General features: G+C 43.3%; 1 protein-coding gene across 1 annotated transcript in view; it reads left to right on the top strand.

Annotated features, from left to right (window-relative positions):
- gjd1b (gap junction protein delta 1b) overlaps positions 1 to 17140 on the top strand; it is a gene marked incomplete at both ends in the record, with an annotated part of 46275 nt that overhangs the window by 26662 nt on the left and 2473 nt on the right. The window lies entirely within an intron of this gene.

Raw genomic sequence — 17140 nt, 5'->3', positions numbered from 1 at the left:
CACATAACTGGGAATGCCCATATTTGGCATCTGGTCCAATATACATCACTGGCCAGATGGCCAAGAATTGGTGCGACCTAGGGCGAGGTCGCATTTCGCCCTGAGGTGTCTTACTAGTAATAATAAATAAATAAATAATAGTAGATGTCCAAGCCCACAAAAATGTGGTCAAAGTGATTGAACTGATGTCAGAAGCGGCTCTGGTGGGGCTAGAGGGGGCTTAAGCCCCCCCTGATGAAGGCTTAGCACCCCACAAACCCAATTGTGATGAAACATATTTAAGGAATGAATAAATACAATTTATATGAATATGTGAAAGACAATTGATTGACTCCTACGTAAACCATACTATAAAATCATAGTTTTTATGCTGGAAAGCATCTTCAGCCTCACAAAAACCCTATCCGATCAAATACATTCCTCGAATTTGGACCTAGCATCTGCCAATGATCTGGTCTGTTCAGTTATCCATACCCTAAGCGAAAAAATCTCATTTGTCATATTAGAACTATTCATTATTGTTTGTTGCCAAAATTAATTAGCCCCTTCTCTAAAAAAGCCAGCCCCCCCATAGCCCCCCCCCCCTAGTCACAATTCTCTGGAGCCGCCGCTGACTGATGTTAATGCTAAATCAATTAAATTAGCTGGGGGCCCCTTGGAACCCCCCCAAATAACCATGGGACCCACTTTGAGAATCACTGTAGATGTACAGCATGTCACTGATTTGTGTGATGTCCTCAAATGGAGGACACAAAGTAAGGTATTGTGAACAGGGCCACTTGGGAATTGGGCCTGGCCTCATGATGTCAAAGTGTCCTTGAGCAAGCCATTTAACCCCTAGCTGTTCCTAATGAACAGGCCGGTGCCTTGCATGGTCGCCTCCGCCGTCAGTGTGTGAAAAGCGCTTTAGATAAAGGCACCATAAAAATGCACCATTTACTGTTTACTTCAAGGGTCTTCAACAGGGAGTCCGGGACCCCTAGGGGGTCCTCAGAGATACTACAGGGGGTCCTCCAAATCGTTGATTGATAGAAACTTTTTTATATTGAACCCTAGTGTCCATATTCTGAGAACTTTAGACAAAAATAGCCGATCTACAAGCTTGTAGATCGTCTATTTTCGCCAAGAGGTTTGGTGTAGAGGGAAAAAAGAGCAGACTTAAGGTGGTTGCACACTGCTGCGTTTTTCGTTGCGAAATGCGTTTTTCAGGACAAGGAGAGAGAGGGAGATAGAGAGAGCAAGGGACTGAGTGGTGCGCGAAACGGGCGACAGTGTGCAAACGTGACTGACACAACGTGAGGTTGATTTTTTTATTTGCGTGCTCCGAAATTCACTCCGATATTCGGCCCGAAAAACGCAGCAGTGTGCAACCAGCTTTAGAACAGAGTGAAAGATCAGGTTTATTAAGTATTAACGGTTCAAGTGGTTAAATATCTGAGAACACAAATTGACATGAATCCAAAATACACTGTTGTCAAACAATGAAACTATGGAATCTGAAAAGGTTGTCGGGGTCCCTGCTTCATCTCTCTCTCTCTCAACTGAGGGGTCCTTGGCCTGAAAACGTTGAATACCCCTGTAATTTACTTTGAATAGCAAAAACATGAATCACCGATTGGCCTCCACTTTGGAACTACACACTGGGTTGTGGAGAAGGAAACTGGATCTGTCAACGTTCAAGGAACAGAAAGCCCACACAATAGCGTGTGAAACCTTTGACTCGAGCAGTGATGTAACTGCTAAGTCTTACTGTAGGTGTGAATGCACTCCAGGACCTGTTCCAAATGTCATCTGGCAAGCTGCCTTCTCCCCTTGTTCCTTCCTGTCGTCGTCACGTTGTCTAAATAAAGCACAAACGCCCTAAAAATAATCTCAAATGAAAGAAAAAGAGAAACAGACTTACTGTGAGAGTAAAAATAAATGAGAGCGTTAGGCAAAGATGACAGGAGGCTGAGATTGAGAAGTAGTGGTGGACAAAGTACTCAACCCCAGTACTTGAGTCAAAGTATATATAGGCCTACTCGGATACTCCTGGTCAAATATTACTCAACTACAAGTGAAAGTTGCTCTATCACATGTGTAGGGTGGATGCTGTACTTTTGCACTTGCTTTTAAAGTATTCAAAAAGTACATGCTTCTAAAAGTACTTAAGTATTAAAAAATACAAAGAACATTTTCTTTTTATCAACGTATTGATGTATTACAATGCAGAAACTTTCCAAAGAAATTATAAGATTTCCTTAAAATAATATGAAAATAGGGTGGTTAATTCATACAGTATGTACTTTTTGCCTTCCTAGAAATGTAGTGGAGTCAAAAGTACAACATTTGTCTTTGAAATGTAGTGGATTGATTGTGAAGTGATCCGAAAATACAAGCTGGTACAGATACAAAGAAATCAGCGCTCTAAGTAAAGCTCTCAAATAAATGAAGTCTTTATGTCCACCACTGCTGAGAAGCAGAGAGGGATGGCAGCGAGGTGAAGACAGATTTACAGGGGGAGGGAGCGACAGGGAAGGCAGGGACGGAGTCAGAGTACAGATGGAAAGAACAGGTGAAACGGAGATGCGTCCCGCGTGGGGACGCGGGGAGGCCCAGGGATATGCTGGGAAGGGTGACGGTACAGGTATAGATACAGGCTAAAGGTCAGGCCTTTCTTTGGAGAAGGATTAGCAGGTTAGCAATAACAGACAGTGGACTTGTTGACACCACAGGACAAAGCCACAGAAAGACTGAACAGAGGATAATAGGTGAGGGCTTTAGAGAGCTGTTGTTTACTGCAAAACCTATTCTGGTTTGAACATCCTGTGAAAATGGCCATATCTATCAGATTGGCTATTGGTTATGTAAATAAACAATTACAATAAATAATAACAGAAATGACAGCGACAAAGGAGCAACTCATCATTATATACATGTATCATGCCAATTACGGGCAGTGAACCCGTCCACACACAACCTAAATAGGGTTTTTAAAAGTAGCTTACTTTATGTATATTTCGATCAGATTCTTGTATCAAACGTTAAAGTGTTGAACCATATAGCCTTGAATATATAATGTGGATCATCTTTATCCGTTGCTCCTGTTCTCCAGTATTTGGGATTAAAGTAAAACAATAAAATCTAACTACATTAATCTCATCTTTGGTATTATATAACATAACAACAATATAAACATGATTATTATATTATATAAAACCAGAAAGGCGCAATTCTGGGAAATTGCAAGTGTGGTTGCACTGATGCGGGCCGTGAGGAATCCTCTGGGAAATGAATTCCGTCTTACCATTTCTTTATTGTGATGTCAAGTGAGGCATGACCAATCCTGTCTGATTGGACACTACTGAACTACTCCTTTAATCGAGGGCGATTTACAATAACCTAGGATTATAAGTAAACTAAGAGCCTATCTGCTATATAAATTGCATTTTGCCTTTGTGTAAGCCTGCAAGGACCTTGAGGCTGGGGCAAGTGTTACAGCAAGTGCTATGGGCTAAGGTAGAGTTAGAGTTGGGTCTTCAGATTACGGCGTAAGATTGGGAGCGAGTCTGCAGTTCTAATTGCAATGGGGAGTCCGTTCCATAGTTTGGGAGCCAGAAGGGAGACGAGTCTTGGACTTGTGGAGCATTGTCCTGGGTGTTTTAGTGAAGGTTCTTCCAGCTTCCAACAAGTATAACATAGGGCTTAATTTGCCAACATAGAACCTGATCTTTGGTGCCACTACCTTCACATCAACTTGCCTCCTCCGGACACATTGAGCCATGTGCTGCTAACTTGCAGCAACATGCTCTTATTCTTCACTTGCTATAGCAGATTTAGCTTGTTAATGTTGGCACACTTCTTCTCTGAACTCTCCCTCCATTTTCTGCCCCGCTGTTGCCGTGGTAACTAGCAGAGGGAAGTTGGGTGGAGGGTTGATGTGGAAGAGGGGAGAGGGAGGGAGGAGAGATGAGTGTATGAATGTAAAGAAAAAATCAAACCTCGGTTCGAAGTGGAGCGGTGAATCTGAGTAGCTATACCCTGTGTGTGTGTGTGTGTGTGTGTGTGTGTGTGTGTGTGTGTGTGTGTGTGTGTGTGTGTGTGTGTGTGTGTGAGAGTGAGTGGTGAGTGTGCCTGGCCTGCACAAAACAGCGCCCCTCCTTTAACTAGTGTGTTGTGTGTGGCCACTCAAGGTATTGCCAGACTACGGACGGACGGACACGGCCAGCCAGCCAGCCACATACCCACGGATATACCTGTTCATTGGGAGCGCTTTCACCGCTCCAAAAATAAGAGGGGGTTGTATGGGGTTTCTGGGTATATAGAACACAGGAACAAGGCTTCTTCTCTCCTTCCTTCCTTCCCTCTTCCATTCTCTTTTCTCCACCAGCACATATTCCAGTCTTCAATTTTTTTATTAATCCTTAAAGGGTATATTTTAAGATTCTGCCAGGTAACAGGCTGAAATATCGTCCCAAGGGGTTCATTTTTAATGATTTCTTGCACCTACCACATTCACTTACTATACAGGAAAAAAGACCCCCCCCAAAAAATCTTTAAGTAGCATCTGAGGGGTCTAACTAGGGGTTTTTCATGAAAAACATCCCTTGGGGTAAAAACGGCCCCACAAAACTATGGTTTTGTGGTGAAAAGTGATGAGTCATAACCTTTCACAGTTTTGTGGGGCCGTTTTTAGCCCATAGAATGTTTTTCGTGCAAAACAAATGCTTGGAATGGATTCAGAATCATGAAAAAACCCTAGTTAGAACCCTCACATGCTACTTAAAAAACATATTTTGGGGGGTCTTTTTTTGCCCGTATAGTAAGTGAATGGGTAGGTGCAAGAAATCATTAAAAGGGAACCCCTTGGGATGATATTTCAGCCTGTTACCTGGCAGAATCTTAAAATATACCCTTTAAGGATTAAGAAAAAAACAGGTGGCGAAAGAAAATCCACCCTATGCGCGTGGACCCCCCTTTCCTACTAGACTAAATCCAGTGTTCTTGCGCCTCTCCACTGCCTCTCCACTTCCCTAATTGCTGTACTGTACTCCATTTCAGCTTCCCGCTTTTCCTCCTGCCTCTACCCTCTAACCTCTCCTCACTCTAATTTCCTCTTCCCTTTCTCTCCTCGTCTAGCCCTTCTTTCCACTCTCCATCCACCCTCTCTCCCCACTCACAACCTAATATACAGTACAATTCGTTGGAGGCTTCTGGCCAAGGCCAAGCCACTTCACTGAGTATACTGCAACCTACTGGAAACTAGGGCTGGGCGATATTGGGAAAACCTATAGTTGTTAATGTTTTCTGCTTTAGGTCCATTGCCTGCCAACCCAGATAATGAATAGAATATCCATGCATGGACACTGTACAGTACACATAGAATAAAGAAAGTAAATGCCTTATTCCCATTTTCCAACAATGGTTTTATCGAAATAACCACACCTGGTTACACATGGACTGCCTTTTTGCATGTGCTACGTGTCGTGCATGCATAGTGTGTCTGTTAATTAATGTGACACATACACCAATACCTCATTTCAAGCCATCTTCGTCGATATGTATACCTTGCATACCTCGTTTCAATATATTGTCCAGCCTTATTGGAAACCCCTTGTCAACATGCACTCGAGACGAACTAAAAACAATGGAAGAGAGCGGGTAATAATGGATTAAAAGTAAATCTCATGGATAGTTTTTTGTTGTAGGCTAGCTAGCCTGCTAACTAAACAGCTGTTTCTCTGGTAGTTTCACTCTCTGGTTTCCCAGTTACAAATGTTGGATCATTCTGCAGTTGTTATTGTTTTTCAGCCTTAATTTGTAGTCTACATTTGTAGCATGGGTGGAGAAACCCTCAGCCATGCCATTGGGAATAGAGTGCTCTGCCCATTTCCTCACCCACCTCTTTCCCTCTTACATCTTCTCTAGCTGAGTGGTTAGGGAGCCTGCCTGGGGAGCCAGAGCTCCTGGTTGTCGCAGGTACGATTCCCGGTCAGGCAAGCTATGTGTCGATGTGTCCCTGAGCAAGACTCTTAACCCCTAATTGCTCCCCGAGCGCCACATATGGCTGCTCACTGCTCCTAGTCGTTATAGGATGGGTAAAATGCAGAGAATACATTTCACGTATGTGCAAATGTACTGTGACAAACAACTCCCCAAGCTGTGGGGCCTATATTATTATTATCCATGAATGAAGCGGACTTGAGCCACAAGAGGCACTTCCGAGCGAGCCCAGACGAGCGAGTCACTGTGACGAACATGCGAAGACGGCGTGCCACAGGTGGCCTAACTACTTCCTAATTTAAAGATGTGGTGCCATAGTTTTGTACTTTTTCTGTTTTGTATGTGTCTATGGAGTTAACATTACGCTAATAGACCAACGGGTGTGGTTAGCCTCTGAGTCAAAAGGCCTGATCGAAAAACACTGATTTAATGACATCATAAAATCATCCCCTCCCCTTTTACCATACACCCAAGACCCAACACTGTGGGTGTGGCTAACTTCAGCTGGGTCACCAGTCACCACACACCTGACAAGTTGACAACCAGGCATACTTAATGAAGTGTGGCCACATAAAACATAATTTTAATTCTTTCTGTACACCTTTTTGGAAAGAATCTTCCTCCTATAATCATAATACCTGATCATCATGTTTTAGACAGGATAAAAAACATGGCAGCCCATCTTTAACCTAAGGGATTGTAGTCTGTTCTCACCAAGCGGGCCTAGTGTTCCGTACTCGTTAGCTGCATCAATATAAAACATATAATTGAGGACGTATGGCTGTCAAACGATTAAACATTTTAATCAGGACATACAGTATGACTGTCAAATGATTAAACATTTGAATCAGATAATCAATAATTAATTCATCTAGATTTAATCCCCATTCGTAACAATGCTCAAAATAGGAAAATGTTCTCGATATATTTTGTAGGAACTGAAAGATAAATGACTCGCTGTTGCTCTTTCTCTGTCTCTCTAGCTCTCGCCCAGTTTTCAGCCTACTTAAATTGCGCAGCCTTTTTGTGTTTTCCCCCGTCCAGGACCATGCAGGTTCTCTTTCCATCTCATTTCTATCATTGTTTGGATCCATAAGCCATCAAATAACAGAGCCATGATTATTGCAGGGTGGGTGGAATTATGGGATGTATTATTGGGCAAGTCATTCTGCGCATGCATTATTGCATTGCATTGCATTTTCAATCTAATTAATTCCATAAATTAATTAACTTGGTGTTATTTTGATAGCCTAATTATTATACTGTAGGTTAAGCCACACAGCAGCACATAAAGTAATTCAATTAGGCCCACCTTTGCAGCCGCAACATTAAAGGGATGAACTCATTAATGCATTACTAATTACAACCCAGTAATATGATTGTGAAATGGACCGTTCATCACGACCATGAGTACTTTTACGTTTGGTGTTATAAGCATATTTTTAGGCCATTACTTTTGTACTTTTACCCTAGTAAGGTCTTTGTGGACCGTGGACGGCCCTAGTGTAGTATTTAGAGCACGCGGCTTGCATGTGGAAGGTTGTGGGTTCGAACCCTACTTGGGGTCGACGGCAGCAAGGGCATGCGGTCACGACGGGTTCCTAATGCCAAATCAAACGGGTTAAGATCTGAGTCAAGTCTCCTGCAGGAGGCATGTCTGAAGCCTGTCCTGGATGGGTGTCTACAGACGTTAAAAAAAACAGATGATGATGACTCAAGTAACTTTTTGGAGCGGTGAAAGCGCTCCCAATGAACAGGTATATCCGTGGGTATGTGGCTGGCTGGCTGGCTGGCTGGGTGGCTGGCTGGCCCTGTCCGTAGCCTGGGCAATACCTTGAGTGGCCACACACAACACACTAGTTAAAGGAGGGGCGCTGTTTTGTGCAGGCCAGGCACACTCACCACTCACTCACAGGCACAGTTTACACTCACTCACTCACTCACATAGGGTACAGCTGCTCAAATTCACCGCTCCACTTCGAACCGAGGTTTGATTTTTTTTTTGTAACCCATTTTTCACCCAGTGCCAATTGCCTAAGCTGTAATCCTGGGCTCTGCTCTCCCTCTGAACAACCTGGGGAGAGCCCCGAACTGAGCTCATGTTTCTGGTTGGAACACATTATTCTAACCAGTTCCTTTCCCCTCCGTCAGCCACCCCGGCTGGCCAGGGGGAGGCATTGGAGACGAGAATTACTGCATGTTTTTGTGAGGTTACCCACCCTTGGGGACACCGGGAGAACATGCAAACTCCACACAGAAAGGCCCTTTCTCCAATCCCACCTACGGTGTGGGCGCTGATAGTCAGGAATCAAACCCAGGACCTTCTAGCTGTGAGGCAACAGCGCTACCGCGCCACCGTGCCTATCAAGTAACATTTTTTAATTAAGTCATTTTACATTTACTACTATTTCTTATAACAAAAAATACCAGTACTTCGTCCACGTAGGGTACCACTGCCTGTAGTTGCTGAGTTGGAGAGTTGAAGCGTGAGTGACAGTGAACCGGCTAGAGCTCTTGAGTAAACATTACGGGAATTGCACAGTGAGTGGCATTTCAATCTCCCACAAACCTCCATCATTCAGTCTCCAGGGACACAAACAGCAGTTTGTTTTTGTGTGTGTGTGTGTGTGGGGGGGGGGGGGGGGGGGGGGGGGCTGTGTGCACGTGCTCTCGAGCAATCAGACTGGGTTCCTTCCGTCTCATTCAGACGCTATCATTATTTATTCGTATGTCTAACCGTGCATGTTTAATCGTCGGTAATTCAACAATGCAGAATAGATGCCGTTTAATTACATACAACAACTCCCTCGGTTCAAGACAACAATCGTCAGTTAATGAGAGTGGGAGACAGATAAAGGAGGAGAGAGACAATGTTCAGAGGAAATTGAGGCCATTTTTACATAATAACACAGACAATGTATTAGTTAAATAAAACAATAAGTAGCATCTGTTAGGTGTAGGCGGCCTGAGGATATGCATGTACACGTGTTTGTGTGTGTGTGTGTGTGTGTGTGTGCGTGTGCGTGTGCGTGTGCGTGTGTGTGTGTGTGTGTGTGTGTGGTAATACATGATTTTTGGTGAGTGCCTGCATCTCTAATGCATAAGCCTACACGGTACAGAAAAATGCATTACAGAAAAATGCAATTGGTCAATGCACACAATGTGCAGTGTGCAGTCTGTTTGTGCACCACTTTGTCAAGGTGTGTGTGTGTGTGTGTGTGTGTGTGTGTGTGTGTGTGTGTGTGTGTGTGTGCGTGTGTGCGTGCGTGCGTGCGTGCGTGCGTGCGTGCGTGCGTGCGTGCGTGCGTGCGTGTGTGCACGCGCGCACGTGCTGCTTGCGTGCGTGCATGTGTGAGTGACAGGGAGAGAGAGAGAGGGAGAGAGAGAGAGAATCTCAGAAAAGAGTCTCAGACAAAAGACAGCAGCTCGGTTTTCGGATGTTTTGATCAAAATCAAAGCATAATCCCTCACTCAAACATATTCTCAAAGCCACAATGAGTGGGGGGCTCAGTGCAGACACAAAACTAACAAACACACAATCTGCATCTATAGAGATTATACTGATGAATGGAGAGAGAGAGAGAGAGAGAGAGAGAGAGAGAGAGAGAGAGAGAGAGAGAGAGAGTTGTAGTCGAGGGAATAAACAAAAGAAAGGATGAGAGAGAAAGAGTAGAGATCATATTTGGGGACTACTGTATATAATCAGGTGGAGGACGGGGGGGTACAATGTATGGAGCCGGGCAATGATAATCTGAAGCTATTTGGTGGCATTAATACAAAAAAAAACACAAGAATCCTCCCTTGGCCCGTGCAGGCACAGATTATAGCATGCAGCGGGTTTGCGTGTGGAAGCCATTATATAATTCATTCTCTATGATGAGATTTTCCAACATTGCTGGCTGCCCTTACCCCCCCCCCCCCCCCCCCCCCCCCCCTCTCTCTGATGTTGGCAGGTTTCTCTTTTCATTTAGCGAGAGGCGGCACAAAAAGCCCATGCTGGCTTTTTTTTTTTGCGTTTTGAGCCCGTTTTCTGTCTTAAACACAGTCATTTGTTTCCTGCTTTCACTATCAGGATCAATCAGCTGCACCACTGACTGACTGACAGACTAACAGGCTAGAGAGAGAGTGTGCGGTGTGTGTGTGTGTGTGTGTGTGTGTGTGTGTGTGTGTGTGTGTGTGTGTGTGTGTGTGTGTGTGTGTGTGTGTGTGTGTGTGTGTGTGTGTGTGTGTGTGTCAGGGCCATACTCTCTCTCTCTCTCTCTCTCTCTGTGATGTTGTGAATTCTCCAGTCTCTAAGCTTCTTAATGGAGTCAACACAAGGGCAAAAAGCATTTTCATTTTTTTGTGTATTCTATTCTCCCCCCAACCAGTGGTGTAAAGTAACTATAAGTACATTTACTCAAGTACTTTACTGGAGTACTTCCAATTATTTGTACTTTTACTTCTACTCCACTACATCTCAGATGCAAACATTGTACTTTTACTCCACTACAATTATTAGTTACCAGTTACTTTGAAGATTTTGATTATTACAAAACATGCATTTACCACTTTCAGCCCTAAATACAATTCGGCCATTTAAAAATAGCAGATCTACAAGCTCACAATGCAATTTTGAGTACATTTTTAATTCCGTACTTTTACTTGTAAGGGTGCCCTCACACCAAAGTACCTATCAGAGTGGAATCCGCGTTCCGCCAATGCATTTCAATGAGAGTGAAGCGGTTTCATGCCAGCAGAGGATTTCTGCAAAAAACGCTCCCTTCTCATTGAAATGCATTGGCGGAACGCGGATTCCACTCTCATAGGTATTTTGGTGTGTGGGCACCCTAACAGAGTATTGATACTTTTATTAAGTAGAAATGGGAGTACTTTTTCCACCACTGCCCCCAACCATCCCTCTCAGACCCTTTCTCTCTGTCAACCCCCCTCCTCTCTCTCTCTCTCTCTCTCTCTCTCTCTCTCTCTCTCTCTCTCTCTCAATCTCTCCCTATCTCTCCTGCACCGCTCACCCATACGTCGGGTGATCGCAGGTGGGTGGATTGGATTGACGAATAATTCCTTTATATATTTTTTTCAATTTGTGGAGGTCGTCACAGTTGACCTGCAGTTTGTGATGAGAGAGGTGCATTTGGTGTTGGACTTTGGGAAGGATTAACTCTGCCCTTCGACCCCACATCTGTGGCACATGGGAGCAGCAAAGCAACAGTGCCATCGGTAGATTACCCAACGTACAGTACAGTCAAACGCCATCTACGTATATTCAGTCATAGCTGAGATGCTACAGCCTGGACTGTTTCTCTCTGCTGCTCATGACCAATCTACTTTTTTCATTGGTGTGCCTTGAGCACAAAAAAGGTTGTTTGATTTTGATTTATTGATTGATTGATTGATTGATTGAATACTTTATTAGCAGCTTGAAACAGTAAAGGGATATGCAGACCGGTGCGATTTTTCGCACGGAAAAAAATGACGATTTCCTTCTTTTTTTACGAAACCAATGATTCTCTAAGATGACCTCATGCACACCTGCTCCGAATTTGCTGTGCAGCAAGTGGCTGCGTTTTTTTCACGATCGAACCCAGTTCGATTCATGCGTCTTTTCGCATGTGGTAAAAAACTCATTGACTCCTTTTATGACTCCTTTTCGGATCTGCTGTGTGGATTCCGCACAGCATTGCACACCAAACCGAATAAATGTGTTTTAATCATGCAGTAACCAAAAAAAAAACGCAACAGGCCTGTGTGCAAAGCCCTTAAGGCAGTACTGAGACAGTTCAAATACCAGGCTTAGTGGACTATAAGTCTTAGACAACATTATTGTCGATGTGCTTATGACAGGCTAACCCTTATGACAACAACCATCTTTAACATCTTTAGGCAATTTCTATGTTGATTATGTCCAAGCTATAAAATCCCTAGCCCTTCTGCAGGAAATCTCGGCCATCTGTTTTGCTCGGAAAACGTCCAAGTATAAGTCATACCTATTGATTGAGTACGTGATGAATGAAAACAGGAGGTCAGGCCTTAATGGGCCAGTGTAATGTGTATGTTCCCATGAGGTAATGATGGCTATTCATCATAATATCATTATGTGTACGGCTGTACGCTCGTTAGTCACAGCTTGATCCCACGTAAGAACCATGTCGAACTCTCTGATCTCTGTCAGCTCCGAGCGCTGCTGGACAAAGTACTCAACGGAAATAATTAGTCAAATGTGTACTTGTGTGCTGGTGTTAAAGTATTCAAAAGTACAGGCAACAAAGTACATTTTCTTTTTAATATCAATGTGTTAAAACTTTGACTGGGAAACAAATTTCCACTGTAAAATCACACCTTTTGTTTCCATTCACAATTTACAACTTAGGTATTTAGCAGACGTTCTTAAATTAATCCAGAGCGATTTACAGTAAGCAAGGACATTGATTGATTGAATAATTTATTAGAAGTTTGCAATAGAAAAAGTACAGTTTCATGACAGTACAAATCACTGGTACAAGGTCAACTAAAAGGAGATCCTAGAAAGCCAAGGCTTATTTCCACAGGAACCACACTTTAAGTATCTCATATAACATTGAAAGACAGACGGATAGAACATAGTACTTTATCTAGGATAATATCAGTTTCAAAAGCACAACATCAAATACAAAGGCAGAAAAAAGAAGAGGGGGGGAGCATGGGGGCTTAGTCTATTTACAAGTCACGGGTAGCAGCTGTCAAGGTGACTTTTCATACCAATTTTGAAGGAGGCTAGGGATTTGCTCTCCTTTAAGGCTTGTGGAAGGGCGTTCCACATGTTGATGGTATAGCATGGTATAGGACAACACAAGGTAATACATCGACATGCATTGAAATAGTAATCTAGGATCATAGGTAAACCAAGCACATCATCATCAGTCTAAACAGTGTAATATCAACAAATCAATAATCTGTACAATTGTGTTCTAACTATCAATCATTTAGCCGGGGACCCCTGGAACCCCCTCAAGTACCACTGGGGGTCCTTGAACCCAACACTGAGAACTACTGTGGTTCTTAAAGTGGGGGTTCCAAATGTAAGCCTTGCCGAGCCCTGAGGACCATAGGGCAGGAGGAGCCTATCTCCTATTTCCTTAGCGTGAGGCAGCTTGATGTACAAGTACACTCCCTGGACATGACGCTAGTATGTCACAGAAACCTACCCCAATCCAACCTTTGATGCTGAGTGCCAAACAGGAAGGCACTGGGTCCCGTTTTTAGAGTCTTTGGTATGACCCAGCCGGGGATCGAACCCCAACCTCCCAGTCTCAGGGCGGACACACTAACTGGGTCCATTTGTATACACTCAGAGTTATGGGCGTCCTTGAAATCATAATGTTTGGGTTTGGGAACCACTGGTAAGAGGGTATGCGCATGCATAAAGTGAATGGCAAATCGAGTGGCAAAGTGAGTTTAGCGTAGTTTAACATCGTTTAATGCAATCAGATAGGACTTTTCTTTTTGGATGTATGGGCTGTCAAGGCCAGAAAGTCATTTTTTGCCACTCAGTAGGTGATCCCGCATAACTTCCAGCTATGATGATGATGTCTCACGCATACCCTCTATGCAAGACCTAGTTTAGAGACTGAGGGAACAACCTGTAGAAAAACTAGGATAGTATTAGTGACACACTCTCACACAGTGGACGTATGCTTGCAGACTACAACCCACTTGCACTGAGGTCTGAAAAATGAATGAGAGGTGAATAGAGGGAGAGAACAAAGTGGGATGGAGAGAATGTTTGAGGACAAATGTCTGGAAGAAGAGAATACAAACACACACACACACACACACACACACACACACACACACACACACACACACACACACACACACACACACACACACACACACACACACACACCAAGGACACACGCAAACGTATACACACAGACACAGTAGGTGTGTGCTCATGTGCCTTTTTAGTTTAGCGAAATCACACACTCAGCACATCCAAGCACATCATGCTTGAATAAACATGGAAACCCACGCAGCCACAAGAACACACACACCACACACACACACACACACACACACACACACACACACACACACACACACACACACACACACACACACACACACACACACACACACACACACACACACACAGGAGTGATGCCACTATACAACCACAATAATCCTTCTCTGCACTGCTATGTCACATCACACAGAAATAGCTCCTAAGCTGCAAACGAGGTACAATTGAAGCCCATCTGTTGCTAGGGGGTACAAGGAGAGAGGGTGAGAAGGAAGAGTGACAGAGAGAGTATGAAAGAGAACTTGAAAAGAGAAAGATTGAGGTGGTGATGGGATAACACTGCGACTGTGTGTGTGCGTGCGCGTGTGTGCGCGCGCGCGTGTGTGCGCGTGTGTGTGACTGTAAGTGAGCCTGTACGTGTATTGATTGCGTATGATGATATTAATCAGAGTTCCATTCCCAGCGAGGCTCATGGTGAAGGTTGCCATGTTAACAGAGCCTAAAGGTACACAAGAGTCTTATATTAGACCAGGTATCATCCCACACTTTAATGACTACAAGCATGCACGCACGCACGCACGCACGCACGCACGCACGCACGCACGCACGCACGCACGCACGCACGCACGCACGCACGCACGCACGCACACACACACACACACACACACACACACACACACACACACACACACACACACACACACACACACAGAGAGAGAGAGAACATCCACTCATTAGTTACCACATCTTTTACTGTGGTGGTTATTGGTGGACACTGACAGTAACTAAGTACAAACCAAGGGGCTAGCAGTTAACCAATCGGCTTGCAAGTTGAGGCCATACAGACCGTGGCGTCAGTTCAGCAAAAACTAAGATATGGCAACATGACTGGTGAAGTCATGTTGCCATACCTTTACAACAGGCATGATGAATTTATTTTAAGAAGTACATTTTATTGTTTTCCCCTGTAGCAGCTGCCATACCTTGCCATTACCCAATTGACGCCTCTGTACAGACCTCTTTCCAGAGCGCTGCTGTGTATCTGCCGTGTTGGGCGCACAGCCGCACACACACATAGGTGCCGCTTGACACCGCAGTTATATGGTTGACGCTCTGAGAAATCGGTCTATAGGAAGACTAGTTTTGCTGTTTCCCCACTGCTGGTGTCAGAAACAACAACTCTCTATTCAAGTGGATGGGTTTTTACCGAACTTTACATTAGATTTTATTACCTTAATAAACATTGTCATGAATACTTTATACTCCTATCGCTAGTTTAAAGTCTTCTTTCAAATAGAATTATATGCGTTTGTTAAAATATGGTCCAATTTATTTAATAAGTGATGATAAGGTTGGGTATGCTGTAGGAGGAGGCGTGGCTAGCTTGTGATGATTTTGATTGACAAGCTTCCAACCAATAGCATTTATTGACCCACCCCCCCTGCTCTGTCCCAACCAATAGCATATATTTCCGTAGCTCATTTCAGTACCGGATGTACCGTAGATTGGGCCTTTTGACTCAAAGGCTTTCAGCTTTCAGGAAGAAACCAAAAATACACATTTGCTATTAGAGTAATGTTAACTACATGGACACATACAAAACAGAAAAAACAAAACAAAACGATGGCACCCCATCTTTAAAGGAAAATGTACTTTTGAATAACTGAGTATTTACTTGCAGAAATGTCATTTAGCACCTCGTCTTCTCTGGTCCTTATCAATGGAAGCGATCAGCTGGCGCTGACGTAAAGCCCATCACAGTCTCTTATCTATTCTGTCTTGGTGACATCTCTCTCTGTCTCGCTCGCTGTGATTTTAATTTTAGATTTCTCCTGTAAGCCTGCGAGTCTGCGCTTTGTCATCCAAATTTGTATCCTGCATTAGACGTTCTGTTTCTTCATAATGTCTCCCACATCTGTTTTTCTTATACTGTACTTGAATGCTAAGTAACAACCCCCAATTGACCTTTTCCTCTCATGTTGTCCTACTGTAAAGCCTCTATCAGAGTCCAGGGTGAAGAGCCACTCACTTCACCGCGGTGTAGTTTTCTAGCTATCACCTAAAAATACATAACAAAGCCTAGGTGATAGCTAGGAAACTACAACGAGGTGAAGTGAATAGCTCTTCACCCTGGACTCTGTTAGAGCCTTTAGTCTCACTCGATAACATCCTTAATAACTCAATTCAACTAAATGAAATGTTCAAAATGTGAAAACATTTACTCTTATCCTCTTGCATAATTAATTGTTCACTACCACAAGGCCTTCACTTTTAAAATGCTGCCATCATTTGGCCTTTGACCATGCTGTCTAGAACAGGGTCTGTTTGTCTGTCTGTCTGTCATGTATATACTGGCGCGTGTGTGCGTGTGCGTGTGTGTACAGTATGTATGTATGTACTGTATGTCCCCACAAAAGTACAGCCTGTCATGAAACAGACAGTACAATCAGTCAATACCAAAGTGAAGCTCATCTCAATTTGTTTTGTACTGTATGTAAAAATTTAGTATTTTCTTTCTTAGTTACATCAAGTACTTGTAGGGACAGAATGGACGAGTGTGTGTTATGTTTTGTGATGTGTTCCTCAGAACAGAACATGTTGATGTTGTGGCATTAAAGGAGATGCTTTGTGATCAGATTAAACATACGTGTGCAGAGGAGATTTGGAGTCAAATAAAATTGCATACATACAGAGAAATTAAGTATGATACATATGTTTTATTTAACCTGCCAAAGAAAAAAGGTCACTCTGTGCTCAGATTAGAGGAGGTATACTGCCACTCCATATTGAAACAGGTCGTTATGTTGGGTTATAGGAAGAAAAGCGAATCTGCCAAATGTGTGATCTTAATGAAATAGAAAATGAGTATAATTTTGTTCTGTTTTGTCCCTTTTTTTCGAGATTCAGAGAAGAGTTGTTTAATAATATTAACGATGTTTATATGTTGGATATCAGTGACTCACAACTTATTAACTGTCTATTTGAAAAACAGGTATTTAAAAGCATTGTACAACCTGTAGGGGTTAAGTACCATATGTTTTGTTTTACTTAACTTTTTATCCCCTCTGGTAACTATGTTGTATACCGGTAACCGATGTACTGTATATAAAAAAGAAAAAAAGAATGTACTTACGAATATTGTAACCTTGTTTGAAAAGG

The sequence above is a fragment of the Nannobrachium achirus genome (genome assembly GCF_963921795.1).
Source record: "Nannobrachium achirus genome assembly, chromosome: 8".
NCBI classification, from domain to species: Eukaryota; Metazoa; Chordata; class Actinopteri; order Myctophiformes; family Myctophidae; genus Nannobrachium; species Nannobrachium achirus.
The sequence above is the reverse complement of the archived record's forward strand: the minus strand, read 5'-3'. Positions and strand labels throughout refer to the sequence as shown.